Genomic DNA, 14970 nt, shown 5'->3' on the forward strand with positions numbered 1-14970 from the left:
CTGCCACCAAGAGTGGTCCCTGAGTGCAGAGCCAGAAATAAACCCTGAACAATGCGGAATGTGACCCAAAATAAATAAATAAAAATAACATTTTATTTTGGTTAACAGCCAAGCTACACAGCTTTATGATGAATCTCAGAAGAGATGCCAAATCAAACCACTGAAAGTCAAGGGCACATCTGTCTTTAGGCTCGAAATTATTTTTTTGTTGTTGTTGTTTGTGGGCCACACCTAGATGTGCTCAGGGGTTACTCCTGACTCTGTGTTCAGAAATCACCCCTGGGAAGCTTCAGGGACCATATGGGATGCCAAGAATAGAATTCAGGTCAGCTTGTGCAAGGCAAAAGCACTATCTGGACCCCTAGGCTAAAAAGTCTGACATATCCAGCAGGGAAGAACACCAAGTCCTGGCTCTGTCAAAACCCTGGCAGTCACACCTACAACCCATAGCCCCCCGCTATGTAAACAGCCCAGCTCACACTTCACAACTAATCTCAGAAGAGATATCAAGTCAAGGTGATGAAACTCATAGGTACACAGATCTTCTGGCTGAAAACTCAGGGGGCACTGTCAGGATGGGGGTGAGCCAAGATTTGTCCAATTGCAACAGATCCTAGAGCCTTAAGATCACAGCCACATATGCAGCTCTACAAAACCTCCAAATTCCACAATCCTGACAGTCCAGTAGGAGCCCAGCAAAGTAGAGGGGAAAGTAGCATAGAAGCCCACTAAAGCTCAGTCAGCAGAAACAAAAACCAGAAGGCTCAGCCAGAAACAAACAGCTCAGTAAATCCTCAATGACTTTAATAACCCCATTGTGAAATACAACAATTTTTACAAGCTTTTTTTTACTGAATTATTTTTTGATAATTCCACTTACCATTTTGTTGTAACAAACAACATAAAATAAATTATTTTGTGCCTGCTAAGGGACAGCAGAATTGTGAGTGAATAGGAAACTGTGGACAACAGTGGAAGAATTGTCACACTAGTGTTGGGATTAGTGTTCTAACATTGAATGTCCAAAATAAATGTAATATGAACAACTTTGTAAACCACAGTATTTAAATAAAGCTTTGTAAATTTGGTTTTGTTTGGGGGGTCACACCTGCCTGTGCTTAGTGCTCATTCCTGGCTCTACACAGTGCTCAGGAACCATATGAGATGATTGGTCAACTTCATGCAAAGCAAATGCCCTAACCACTGTACTATCATTCCAGACCCTATATTGGATTTGTTTTGTTTGTGTGGAGGCCACACGTGGTGGTGATTAGGGCTAACTCCTGACGCTGTGCTCAGAGATTGCTCCTGGAGGGATTCAAAGAATCATATGAGGTTCTGAGGATTGAACCCATATCAGCTGCATGCAAACCAAGAGAAGGAAAGAGACTCTGCATGGCCGCTGGTCTTGTTTATTACAAGTAAATGTTATAAAATTATAAGCTTTAAGGACACAAAATGTTTTTAATCTTTATTTAAGCACCTTGATTACAAACATGATTGTAGTTGGGTTTCAGTCATAAAAGGAACACCACTTTTACCAGTACAGCATTCCCATCACCAATACCTCCAATCTTCCACCACCTTACCTGTCCCCTCCTGTATTTGAGACAGGCTTACTACTTCCCTCATTCATTTACATTGTTATGTTAGTTGTCAGTGTAGTTATTTCTCATAATTCAATCACCACTCTTTGTGGTGAGCTTCATATCCTCTTAGTACTGCTTTTGCCTTGTCCCATAAATTCTGATAATTTGAGGACACTAAATTTATTATTTAAACAGCATAGAAAAAATAAAAACTATTTGTTTCCAGTCATTTTTTCTGTTCAGTGTTGTCTTCCACAGACAGTGTTACCCAGAAACAAAAATACATTATGATAAACAAAGATTCAAAGGAGCAATTAGCATTTTTTTAACCAGGGAAAAGATATGTCAGTAGGAGGACCTATAGGTTCAACAGGTTGAAGCACATTCATTACATATAGTAGGGATCCAGCTTTGTAAACTTAATTACATTACAAAGGCCTCACTTAGTATAGTTACTGATTTTTATTTACTTTTTTTCTTTTGTTTTGGGGGCCACACCCAGAGATGCTCACATCTCTGCACCAAATAATTACTCCTGTTAAAATTTGAGGGGGTGGTACACAGTACCAGAAATTAAACTTGAATCAGTCGTGTTAAGACAAACACCCTACTCGCTATACTATCTCTCCAGTCCACATATTGTGTATAGTTATCCAAGCACATTCAGGAATAATTCCTGAGAGTAGGTCCCAGGGTATATCGTAAGCACCACTTGATATGACCAAAATTAAACAAAAAAAGATTATTCCAAAGATAGAAATGTGAATATGGGACCATGGCGATAATGCAGAGGAAGGTCGATTGCCTTGCACACAGCTGACCCAGGACAGACCTTGGTTCGATCCCAGGCATCCCATATATCCCCCAGCCAGGAGCGATTTCTGAGGGCATAGCCAGGAGTAACCCCTGAGCATCACCGGGTGTGGCCCAAAAACCACAATTGAAAAGAAAAAACTGTTGATATTATGATTTTTTGATATGTCCAACAAAATGGGTCAATTTTGGAGGATCTGTCTACCTCAGTGAACCAAAAGTCTCCAAAGACTAATATATGACAAAGAATCATAGGACCAAAAAAGCAGTACAGCAGGCAGGGCATTTGCTGTGCATTCAACAGAGCATGGTTTGATCTCAGAACAAAGTATGATCCATTGATTTCCACCAGAAGTGATCCTAGAGCACAGAATTAGGAGTAAACCCTAAGTACAGTGAGGTATGGTCCAAAATCAATAGATAAATACATAAATATACTTTATCATAGCCATGCATGTAGAGAAGACCAGAGAGTACATATAGGACCTGCTATTACCTGACGCTTCATACCTACACTAGGGTTTTGAGAGGGTCCCTTTGCATAAGATTCCCTTTGCACAAGGAGAGAGGACAGCATATCAAATCATTAGGTTGTACACTTATCTTATAATTCAATTTGTCCATCTTACCTTAATAAAGCAAAAAATGTTAATCATGTCAAGAGACAATGAGTATGTTTAATGAGTAAAATATTTATTAATTTTATTATAATTATTTTATAATTATAATTAAATTATAATTTATATTTAAATTTATATTTATATTATATATATTATTATATATTTATATTATATATATTATATTAATTTATATTTAAATTATAATTTATAATTATAATTTTATTATAATAATATTATTATTATTCTGTCATATGAGAGATACAACTACAAAAAGCTCTTTGGAGACCTTGATAACTCTCAAAATTATACAGGGGCCTGACACTGAAAAACTTTGAGAACCTTGCACTAATTTACTTAACTATTGTCCCACTGATGGATAATTAGATACTCTCCCCTTTTTGCTATAAGCACAAACATAGGATCAAAACTATGTACACTACATAAAACTATTCTTTTTGTACATAGCCCAATATGTACAATAGAAGACAAATCTTTGTAATCAGGAAAATACTCTGAAGTTAACTAAGAGAAAAAACAAGGGGAAAGGGAAGGTGTCAGAGTCCGACAGTTCAGGAAGGAAGTTTCTGAGTCAACCACAGTAGGGAAAAGCAGATGGGAAAGAAAGCAGGCTGGAACCACTGGGAAGAGGCCTACACTGGTGACATAGGCTCAAAGAGAAGACACTTTGTCCAGAATTTCAGCCCCTCCACTTCCTCACTAACAGATGGAGGTGTTGACATCCCAGTTTGGACACAGTGTTTCAGTGGGTAGCAGGCATTGGTTAAGTGGTCGCTCCCTCTGCTAACAAACACCCCCCACAAAACCCATGGCTCAGTTGGGACAAAGCCCAGTTTCAGATTCCTCAGTTTTCCCCTCCCAACATTAACCCTAGAAAGATAGGAAATTACTCTTTTATTTTATTTTAATTTTGGTTATTGGGTCACAACAACGGCACACAGAGGTTACTCCTGGCTCTGCACTCAGAAATCTCTCCTGGCAGACACAGGGGCCATATGGGATGCGGGATTCGAACCACCATCTGTCCTGAATTGGCCGCGTGCAAGACAAATACCCTACTACTGTGCTATCTCTCTGGCCCAGGAAATTGCTCTTTTAAACAATTTCTTCCCTTTGCTTTCTTGTGATTATGATGACAGGTAATCACAAATACTCAGTTGTGCCCCCAAGAATCACAGGTAGCAGACTACCAGGATCATGCTCAGTGTGTGCTAGTTGGTGCCAGAGATCATACTTAAAGACTTGTTCCTGCAAGGCAGAGCTTGGCCACAAAATTATTATAACCAGGCTATTGAAACTGCACTCTCGGGCCCGGAGAGATAGCACAGCGGTGTTTGCCTTGCAAGCAGCCAATCCAGGACCTAAGGTGGTTGGTTTGGGTTCCGGTGTCCCATATGGTCCCCCGTGCCTGCCAGGAGCTATTTCTGAGCAGACAGCCAGGAGTAACCCCTGAGCATCACCAGGTGTGGCCCAAAAACCAAAAAAAAGAAAAGAAAGAAACTGCACTCTCACAAAAGATCAGAGAAGTGAATCAATCTGTTGATGGCACTGCTGCTATCTCTGGGATAGGACAGAGGGATAGTACAAGGATTAAAGCCCTTGCTTTGCCTGTGACTGACTCCTATACAATCCATGTCACCGAAGCACCTCCAGGGGTCAGTGGTCCCTAAAATGTCTCTGAATGGGACACAAGAAGCCTAAATAAATTAATTTAAAAAATTTTAATATCTGGGTTGTTTTTGCACCAGCATCAGAAATCAAACTTTTTTTTTTTCAGTTTTTGGACCACACCTGGTGAAGCTCAGGGGTTACACCTGGCTATGCCAGGGATCTAACCCAGGTCCGTTCTGGGTCAACTGCGTGCGAGGCAAACACCCTACCACTGTGCTATAGCTCCAACCCCAGGAATCGAACTTCTACCACAAAAATCCCTATTGCTGCCCTGGCACCAAATTACTCCAGGGGGTTCATATGACACCCTGATGACTTGAAAACAGCAACAACTTGCTTTCAAGATGAGTTTTCCTGCCACACCACCTAATGCTGAGATGAAACCAAAAGACGCTTAATGACACCTAGGATATGTGCAAAAACCAAGGTCTCTAATTACTGAAGCCTGACTGTGACAACTGTGATTGAGAAATTTTCCTGGGGCCATGAAGAAAGACTTTGGAGTTAGACAACTTAGTATGCTGGAACCTCATGGCAGGCTGTTTCATGGATAAGGGCACCCTATTTTTTTTTTTTTATTTTTAGTCACACTGGGCAGGTGTTACTCCTGGCTCAATGCTCAGAAACTGTCCTAACAGGCTCAGGGGACCGTATGTGATGCCGGGATTTGAACCAATGACCTTCTGCATGAAAGGCAAATGCCTTACCTTCATGCTATCTCTCCGGCCCCAGGGCACCCTAATTTTAGACCAAAGATTTATTTTTTCTATTTTCCACACCTTTTGCTGCACCTATCAAAAAACTACCAGCCCATTTTTATTTTTTAGATAGAGATTTCCACCTTTTTCATAAGATCTTGAGACACAAATTGCTTTGTTTTACCTCATATTTCTGCATTTTTTAAATAAAATTAAGAAGGGGAGATAAAGGGTCCAGAGAGATGGCACAATGATAGGGCGTTTGCCTTGCAAGCAGCCAACCTAGGATCAACAGTGATTCGAATCCCGGCGTCCCATATGGTCCCCCGTGCCTGCCAGGAGTGATTTCTGAGCACAGAACCAGGAGTAACCTCTGAGCACCACCACGTGTGGCCCAAGAAAAGAAAGAAGAAGAAGAAGAAGAAGGAGGAGGAGGAGGAGGAGGAGGAGGAGGAGAAGAAGAAGAAGAAGAAGAAGAAGAAGAAGAAGAAGAAGAAGAAGAAGAAGAAGAAGAAGAAGAAGAAGAAGAAGAAGAAGAAGAAGAAGAAGAAGAAGAAGAAAAAGAAGAGGGGTTGAGGACAAAAAGGAGGATGGAGGTCAGGGTCCAAGTGGCTCAGTTGCATGGTGAAAATAAAAAAATATGGGCCTGGAGAGATAGCACAGCGGTGTTTGCCTTGCAAGCAGCTGATCCAGGACCTAAGGTGGTTGGTTCGAATCCCGGTGTCCCATATGGTCCCCCGTGCCCTGCCAGGAGCTATTTCTGAGCAGACAGCCAGGAGTAACCCCTGAGCACCGCAGGGTGTGGCCAAAAAAAAAAAAAAACAATTTCCTGGACTCATGGTAGGTGTGGGCTTCCATTTTCACTGAGTTGAAGAGCAAACTGGGGTCAGAGACAGAGTCCTGGATAAAGCTGCCCTCAGATTCTTTTTTTTTTTTTTTTTAGTTTTTGGGCCACACCTGGCGGTGCTCAGGGGTTACTCCTGGCTGTCTGCTCAGAAATAGCTCCTGGCAGGCACGGGGGACCATATGGGACACCGGGATTCGAACCAACCACCTTTGGTCCTGAATTGGCTGCTTGCAAGGCAAATGCCGCTGTGCTATCTCTCTGGGCCCTGCCCTCAGATTCTTACCACTTTGCTCATTCCCAAAGAAAGTTCCTCTGAAAGAAGCTCCTGACCAGCTACCACTTCCTGACAACCTCCTTACAGACAGAAAGGCTTTTACCTCACCTCTACCCCTGCACTACCTTAAGGTCCAACAATCCAATGCCCCAAGGCTTCCTCTGCTGAGACCAGGCCAGGTTCCTAGAAAGGATGGGTCAGCAATGGAAAGACTGCTGTCTTTCTCCAAGTCAGCATGCCCAGGAGTATCCTGAGGCTTTTTCCTAACCCACTTCTTTCCTGGATATAGTCACTCTTTCAATCCAGATATTGACTCAACAAACAGTTGCCAACCCATAATGATTTTTTGAAGAACCAGTGAGGTGTTCAGTTCCCTATAAATATAATGTGGAGAATTTCCCCACGACTCTCCCCATCTGTGTCTCCTGCCAGTCTTCCATTCCAAGCTGAGTCTCCTGTCTTCTCAGTTCCTCTTCCCCTACCCCACAAAAAGCACAAACCATAACTCAAGGAGTTGTAGGCACATATGGCATACTAAAGCCTGGGTTTCTGTTCTCAGCTCTATGTGGTCCCCTGGACATGGAGGAGCAACCCCTGAGTGACACATAGGGACAAGTCTCTGAGCACCATTTGAGCACGACCCAAAACAACACAAAAATTAACTCAAAATTAATCACAGTTTAAAGGCAGAGCATAAAACTTTTAGAAGAAACCATAAGAAAAACTTCTATAGCCTGTTAATATGGTAGATGTATGGGTTGGTTTTTATGATATTAAATGAATTTTGGCAGCTTGGTTGGCCATGACATATAATATTTAATGTTTCGTATATATATATTGGTTTTTGGGCCACACCCGGCGGTGCTCAGGAGTTACTCCTGGCTATCCTCTCAGAAATAGCTCCTGGCAGGCACGGAGGACCATATGGGATGCCAGGATTCGAACCAACCACCTTAGGTCCTGGGTCAGCTGCTTGCAAGGCAAACGCTGCTGTGCTATCTCTCCGGCCCCAATGTTTCTGTATATTGATGAATTTTAGTTGCTAATATTTTGTTAAGGATTGTTGTGTCTATTTTCTTGAGGAATATTGCTCTATAGTTCTTTTTATTTATTTTTATTTTTCTTTGTTTGAAAGACATACTTGGCAGTGCTCAGAGATTACTCCTGGTGCTGCATTCAGGAATCACTCCTGATGGGACTCCGGGATACAAGGCTAAAACCTGGGTTGACTGCATGAAACAGGTATCAAATCTGGGTGACCAAGAACAAGACTGCCCTTGCCTGCTGTACTATCAGTTCAGCCCCAATTTCTTCTTTCTGTTTCTCCTTTTACAACTTTTTGGTCTTTGGTTTTAGCATCAATATAAAATTCATAAAAATGATTGAGAAATGTCCTCAAAAAGGAAATAAAAGGAATTCAATTTAGAAAATAAGTTGAGCTATAAATAATTGCAAGTGACATGATATATATATTTTAAAAATCTACAGGTTCCATTAAAAAAACTATTGGAAATAATAAATTCATATGGTACAGAGGCAGTCTACTAAACCATGTACAAAAAAATTTTTGTGTTTCTTGTGAGAAAAAAATTAAGAAGTATAACAGGAGCCCCAGCCTCCAAAACAAGGATCTAGTTAGATTCAGGTCTGGAAGCAAAGGATGATGCAGGAAATAATCCACACAATGAAAGGTACAAGAACGAGTTCAGGAAATTCATTACTTAAGCAAGGAATCCAACCACCCAAGTTTTCTGTTCCTATGAAGGAACACAGCTCAGTGAAAAAAGCCCAAAAAATGAGCCTCTGCCTTCCTCAGACCCCTGCTTTTATTGATAAGAATCAGGCCAACTGCTGGAAAAACTCCCTCTCCCTACCTCCCTTTCTCCTTCCTCTCTCTCTCCTTTCCCTCTCTTCCTCTCCCTCTTTCTCTCCCTCTCTCTCCCCCTCCCTAACCTTCTCTTCCTCTCTCTTTCTCCCTCCATCCTTCTCTCTCTCCCCTTCTCCCTCTCTTCCTCTCCCTGTCATTCCTTTCTCTCTCTCCCTCTTTCTCCCTCCCTGTCCCTCTCCTCCTCCTCTCTCCTTCCCTCTCTCTCCTCTCTCTCTCCCTCTCCCTGTCACTCTTTTCTCTCCCTCTCCCTACCTCTCCCTCCTCTCCTTCCTCCTCTCTCTTCTTTCCTCTCTCTCCTCCCTCTTCCTCCCTCTCTCTCCCTCTTACTCCTTTCTTCTTCCCCTTCTCCCTCTCCCTCTCACTCCCTCTGTCTCTCTCTCTCTCCACTCTCTCCCTCTCCTTCACTATCTCTTTCTCGAAAAGGAAAAAAGAAAAAAGAGAGAGAAAAAAAGAATCAGGCCAACTTTCTGTATGAAAGGCAAACACCTTATCTCCATGCTATCTCTCTGACCCCAAAGCACATTTTCCATTCAAGTCCAGGTAGACCAGAAAGCCCATCTTTGAGGACAGTGAATTAGGCTCTTATTTTGGTGGAAGAGGCACATACCCACTGTACAGTGGGGGACCTTGCAATGATGATAAATAGGTATCTGAACTTAATCCAAGTTCTTTTTTTTTTTTTTTTTTTTTTTGGTTTTTGGTTTTTGGTTTTTGGGCCACACCCAGCGGTGCTCAGGAGTTACTCCTGGCTGTCCACTCAGAAATAGATCCTGCAGGCACGGGGGACCATATGGGACACTGGGATTCGAACCAACGACCTTAGGTCCTAGATCGGCTGCTTGCAAGGCAAGCGCCGCTGTGCTATCTCTTCGGGCCCAATCCATGTTCTTACTCCAAGCAAAAGTTCATAAGAGGTACGAAATTGATATACCAAGTACTGCCAATTTTTTATAGATGGGAGCTTAGATCACAAACCAAAACAAAATGTTTTGTTGTGTATGTAAATATTTTGGGGGATTACTATGTTACTCACCCTAGACTGATTGATGATTTTGCCCTACCCTAGGGTGTGACCTGGCATTCTGCCCCCACCCTAGGGTAGGACCTGATTCTGCTTCCACCATTGGTTGGTATCTGATCCCACCATTGGGTGGTACCTGACTCTGGGGTATAAAAACAAGGGTCTGTGGAAGGCCGAGGCTTTTTGGCTGGAACTGAAGCTGAGTCTTTGGACTTCAGTTTTGTCCTTCGAATAAAGCGAATATTTCCACAAGCCTGACTGCGAGCTGTTTACCCACCTCAGAACCGTGGGCTAGACAGGGTGGCAGACACGTGCTCAGAGCTGGAAGAAAAGGGCCTCATCCTCCATCCCACCATCAGTCAACCTCTTCAGGGGCTGAATTGCTACATGTTTAAGGCAGAGAACCTCCCTGGGTAAATAAACAACCTGAGAGTCCATCCAAAATGGATAAAACCTCCTTTTAAACCTAGTATTTTTTGCCTATGATGTGCCCACGCCAAAAACCCTGAGAACAAACAAAAATATCATTTAGGAAATTATAGATAACAATAACCCACTAACCTAAAGTCAAGAAAGCAAAACCCTAATGTAATACAACATCAATTCCTAAGATTAAAAACTAAAATGGAAAAACATTAATTACAATAGTCAAAAGAAGCGTAGTATCAAATTCAAAGGATTATAATTATAAGAAAATTACAAAAGGTGAAATTTCTACAGAGTCCAATGCCAATCTGTAAAGATGAGGGGTCTGGAACTCTGAAAAGACCAGCAAAAGACGCTTGAGAGTCTGGAAAAGCAGGTTGCAGCCTGGTACAGGGTACAAAACTCCAACAATCAAGGATTTCTTCCTCAGGCCGAGATTGGGAGGCTTGTAGTTGTGGGTGAAGGAGATGATTTTGCACGTGTAAAAGGATTTCTGAAAATTAAATGTTAAGGACTAGGAAGAGAGCAGGAAGGATAAGGAAGACTAAATTGAGGAAGATAAAGTTAGGAAAAAGGGAACTATATACAAAATATGCAAAACAGACAGACATACACATACAGACTTCACAAAAAATGTGGCCATATGGAGCCGGAGAGATAGCATTGAGATAAGGCAATTGCCTTTCATGCAGGAGGTCATCGGTTCAAATCCCGGTGCCCCATAGGGTCCCCTGTGCCTGCCAGGAGCAATTTCTGAGCCTGGAGCCAGGAATAACCCCTGAGCACTGCCGGGTGTGACCCCAAAACCAAAATATATATATATATGGCCATAACACTCACTCATACTTACCAAAATATATTTGTTGGAAAGGATCCAAAATAGAGCAAAAGAAAAAATTCAGTTGAATCAACAAAAAGCGCTTTAAAATATAATAGCCAGAACTGTTTAGATTAATCATTTCAAATTCAAGAAAAAAATTTTAATGGCAGAGCAGATCTGAAAGAGAATTTCATGCACAATACAAACATGGAAAACTCTACTATAAGTGTATAACAGTATATATACAAAGTTACTGTATATCAGTAACTCTGTGATAGTCAATCAAAGGTGAGAAGCACTGTGAAGACAGTCCACCTAAAAAGTATCGTTATGTCAGCATTATAAATTCATTTCCATCTTAAAACCTACATTGAGGGAAATAAAGCAATGATGTTAGAATAAAAAGAGTGAAAGTTGTTAAATGAGTATACCTAAAAAGAAAAACAACATTAATATGATGAGAAATTTTTTCAGGTGAACCTTGAATAAATTAAATTGTAAGATTTCATGATTAACTGTGACCTACAGCAATATTGAAATTAAGACATAAATCCACCATACAAGGAAACACATTGAGGTTCAATCATTTTCAATCCTAGTCATTGATAATACCTGTGGAAAGAATCATAGAGCATTAATAGCAACCGATAAGAAAGTGGAATGATTATGTGGTGTTCATTGTAGATCTCTAAGAAGTATAAAATAGGATGTATGCTGCTGTGGATTTCACCAATGTATTAGGGACATTTTTGATCTTCTTGCCATTGAAATTGATGCAGTGTTGTCTTGCAGCAATTTAACAGTATGAAGTACAGTGTCCATAGTTCACTTTACCATAATGGTTTGACACTGATGATAAGTTGTATTTCTTAATCTTGCTTTTATTCTCTGAAGTGAATTCTAGAGGAAAATCTACATAAGTGTGCAATTTTTTATTTGTTTGCCATCAAAATAAAAACGTTTCAAGTGTATTATTAGTACTGGTGGCAGTTCCATAAATATGTTTCCTTTGAAAAATCTCTTATAGGACCCGGAGGGATAGCACAGCGGCATTTGCCTTGCAAGCAGCCTATCCAGGACCAAAGGCAGTTGGTTTGAATCCAGGTGTCCCATATGGTCCTCCGTGCCTGCCAGGAGCTATTTCTGAGCAGACAGCCAGGAGTAACCCCTGAGCACCGCCAGGTGTGGCCCCAAAAAAAAAATCTCTTCTAGTGTTGCAGCTGTTGCACTGAACTTTGTTGTCATCCTTTAACTCTTCTTCTTTAAAAAAAAATTCAGAGAGGCATTCCTGTAATGTACATTTATCTGTAGATGTGACAGCCAGAGACAAATGAACAAATGTCTCATAAGGATGTCTCACTCAATGTATAGTGTGTGATAGTTAAATCCTTGTTCCCTGCCCTGGAGACCTCAGCAATGTTACTGTTTTTAGTGTCTTGAGTATTCTGTATTTGATCTGAAGGGGAGTTTATAGTCTGAACATGATCATTTGTGCTAGCCCAATTTCTAACAAGGTGTAATGGAACCCAAAATTTCTTGGGAGGGTTGTCATTAGTAGAAACATAGGCATAACTTCTTCCGCTCAGGAGAAGATATCCAGCAATCCATTTTTCATTCTCCTTGATCCAAATGGGTCTATGGGTTGTCTCTTGTCTGTGAATATCTTCTTTAAAATGTCTTTACCCTGCTGTGTAACTTTCCCCTTGGGGTAAGTTTAAGTAATTTAATGTGATAAGAGTCAAAGATAGCAACTCAGTTGCTATCTTTATTTTTTTTTTTTTTGTTTTTGGGCCACACCCAGCAGTGCTCAGGAGTTACTCCTGGCTGTCTGCTCAGAAATAGTTCCTTGCAGACATGGGGGACCATATGAGACACCAGGATTCGAACCAACCACCTTTGGTCCTGAATCGGCTGCTTGCAAGGCAAACGCCACTGTGCTATCTCTCTGGGTCCTTTTTTTTTTTTTTTTTTTTTGTAATTGAGTTTTTAAGGTTCTGTGAGTCCTTTCTACAATGGCCTGTCCCATACAATTGTAAGGAATTCCCTTCAGATATCTTATCTGCCATTCTTTACAAAAAAAATTCAAAAGTTTTGCTAACATAGGCTGGCCCATTATCAGTTTTTATAGAATATGAATACCCATCACAGAAAAAACATTGTAAAAGAAAACTACAAACTGCTTTAGACTTTTAAGAAGACATAGGAATTGCCCACATAAACCGAGAATAAGTGTTCAGCATAACATGAAGATAAGGTTTTCTTGGAAATAAATCTGTTTGAGTTATATCCATTTGCCAAAGTTCGTTAGACTGTAAGCCTCTTGGGTTTGCTCCTGCTATGTGAGCTTTTTTGTTAATGGTGCACATATGTTGCAGTTTTCTACAATTTCTCTAGCTTGTCTCCATGGAATTTGGTAATTCACATGTAAACGGCGAGCATTTTTGTGTAGGGCTGAATATTCCTCTACAGGTGATTTAAATATAGGCATTGCTAGCAAGTCAGCAGTTTTGTTTCCTTGAGCCATCTGTCCTGGAAGACCTGAGTGGGCTCTAATATGTATGATGAAGATGGGCTCAGTTCGTTTTTGAAGAAGCTGTCATAATCGTTTAAGTAAATTTTGTATGATTGGCATTCAGGGAGGCAGTAGCTATTACAGGACATAAATTTACCACATACAACGAATCAGAAACGATATTCATGGCTTCGGATACATTATCTTTTTTTTTTTTGGCAAAACTATTATATCTGGGTTGAAACCTAGTAGAGATATAGATCTAAGTCTCACTTTGATAATCAATTCTGAAATCAGTTCCAAGTAAGAGACTACAGAGTGAGGCTATTTGTTATGTAAATACACCCATTCCAAAGGTCCTGCCTGCTGCATCAAGGCTGCCATGGGGGTTTCTATTGTAGGGAAGATTAGCAGAAATACCTTTTCTCCTGGGATAAATCTTAAGAGAAATGATTTTTGTAATCTGCTCAAGAAGATGTCCAACTCATTTTTGGCAGCTGTTGTTAAGTTTCTCAGGCTATCTAAAGCAGAATCACCCTCCAAAGTTTTTGGTTTTTGTTTTTCTTGGGGGAAGGTTTGGTTTTTGGGTCACACCCAGCAGCGTTCAGGGGTTACTCCTGGTTCTATACTCAGAAATCACCCCTGGCAGGCACAGGGGACCATATGGGATGCCGGGATTCGAACCACAGTCCTTCTTCATGAAAGGCAAACACCTTACCTTCTTGTTATCTCTCTGGCTCCATCCTCCAAAGTTTTAAACAGATTAGACAGCTCTGGGTTCAGGATTTCTAGTGCAGGGTGGAGCCAATTTACGTCACCTAAAAGTCTCTGAAAATCATTAAGTGTTCTGAGGTTTTCTTTTTTGATAGAAATTTTTTGTGGATGTATTGAAGTTCAGTCCAAAATAAAACCCAAATATTGATATGGTGGCATTGTCTGTATTTTTTCTAAAGCTATTTTTAGTCTCGATTTTTGTAAACAGTCAATAACATAAGAGTATAAGTCCTGTAAATCTGTTTCATTGTTCATTGTGAGCAAAATGTCATCTGTATAATGAAATATCATGGCTTGAGAAAATTTTTCACAAGTAGGGCTCAAAACCTTATTTACAAAAAAACTGGCACATTGTTAGGAAATTCAGCATGCCCTGGGGGAGAACGGTCCATTGGATACATCTGCAGGGATGAGTATTATTGAGAGAAGGAACTGAAAATGCAAAACGTTTTTTATCATCTGGGTGAATAGGAAGCAGTCTTTCAGATCAATTATAATTAGTGGCCATTCTTTTGGAATAACTACATGTGATGGTAAACCAGTCTGCAATTTGCCAATTGGTATCATGGATAAATTTACAGCTCTAAGATCCATCAAAAGTCTCCACTTACCGGATTTCTTTTTTATAGTGAATATAGATGTATTTCATTGAGAAAAAGATGGTTCAATATGTCCTAAACTTAGCTGTTCCTCCACTAATTCTGTCAGCACCTTTAATTTATCAGTTTTAAGGGACCACTGACCTGTCCAAATTGGCTCATCAGATTTCCATTTTATTTTTATTGGTGCTGGGGTATTTATGGCAGTCGCCCCTACAAAAAAATTTTGAGTTTTTAAATCAAGAGAAGGTTCGGGTTCTTCTGGAGCTAATGGGACGTGGAATTCTGCTTTCCACTGTTTGCGTAGGTCATGGCCCCACAGGGATGGTGAGACCATTCTCACCCAAAGGAGGTCTGATTATAGCTCTTGATTTTCTGGGCCATAAAACACCATAGTCCT

This window comes from Suncus etruscus, chromosome 2 (assembly GCF_024139225.1).
Source record: "Suncus etruscus isolate mSunEtr1 chromosome 2, mSunEtr1.pri.cur, whole genome shotgun sequence".
NCBI classification, from domain to species: domain Eukaryota; kingdom Metazoa; phylum Chordata; class Mammalia; order Eulipotyphla; family Soricidae; genus Suncus; species Suncus etruscus.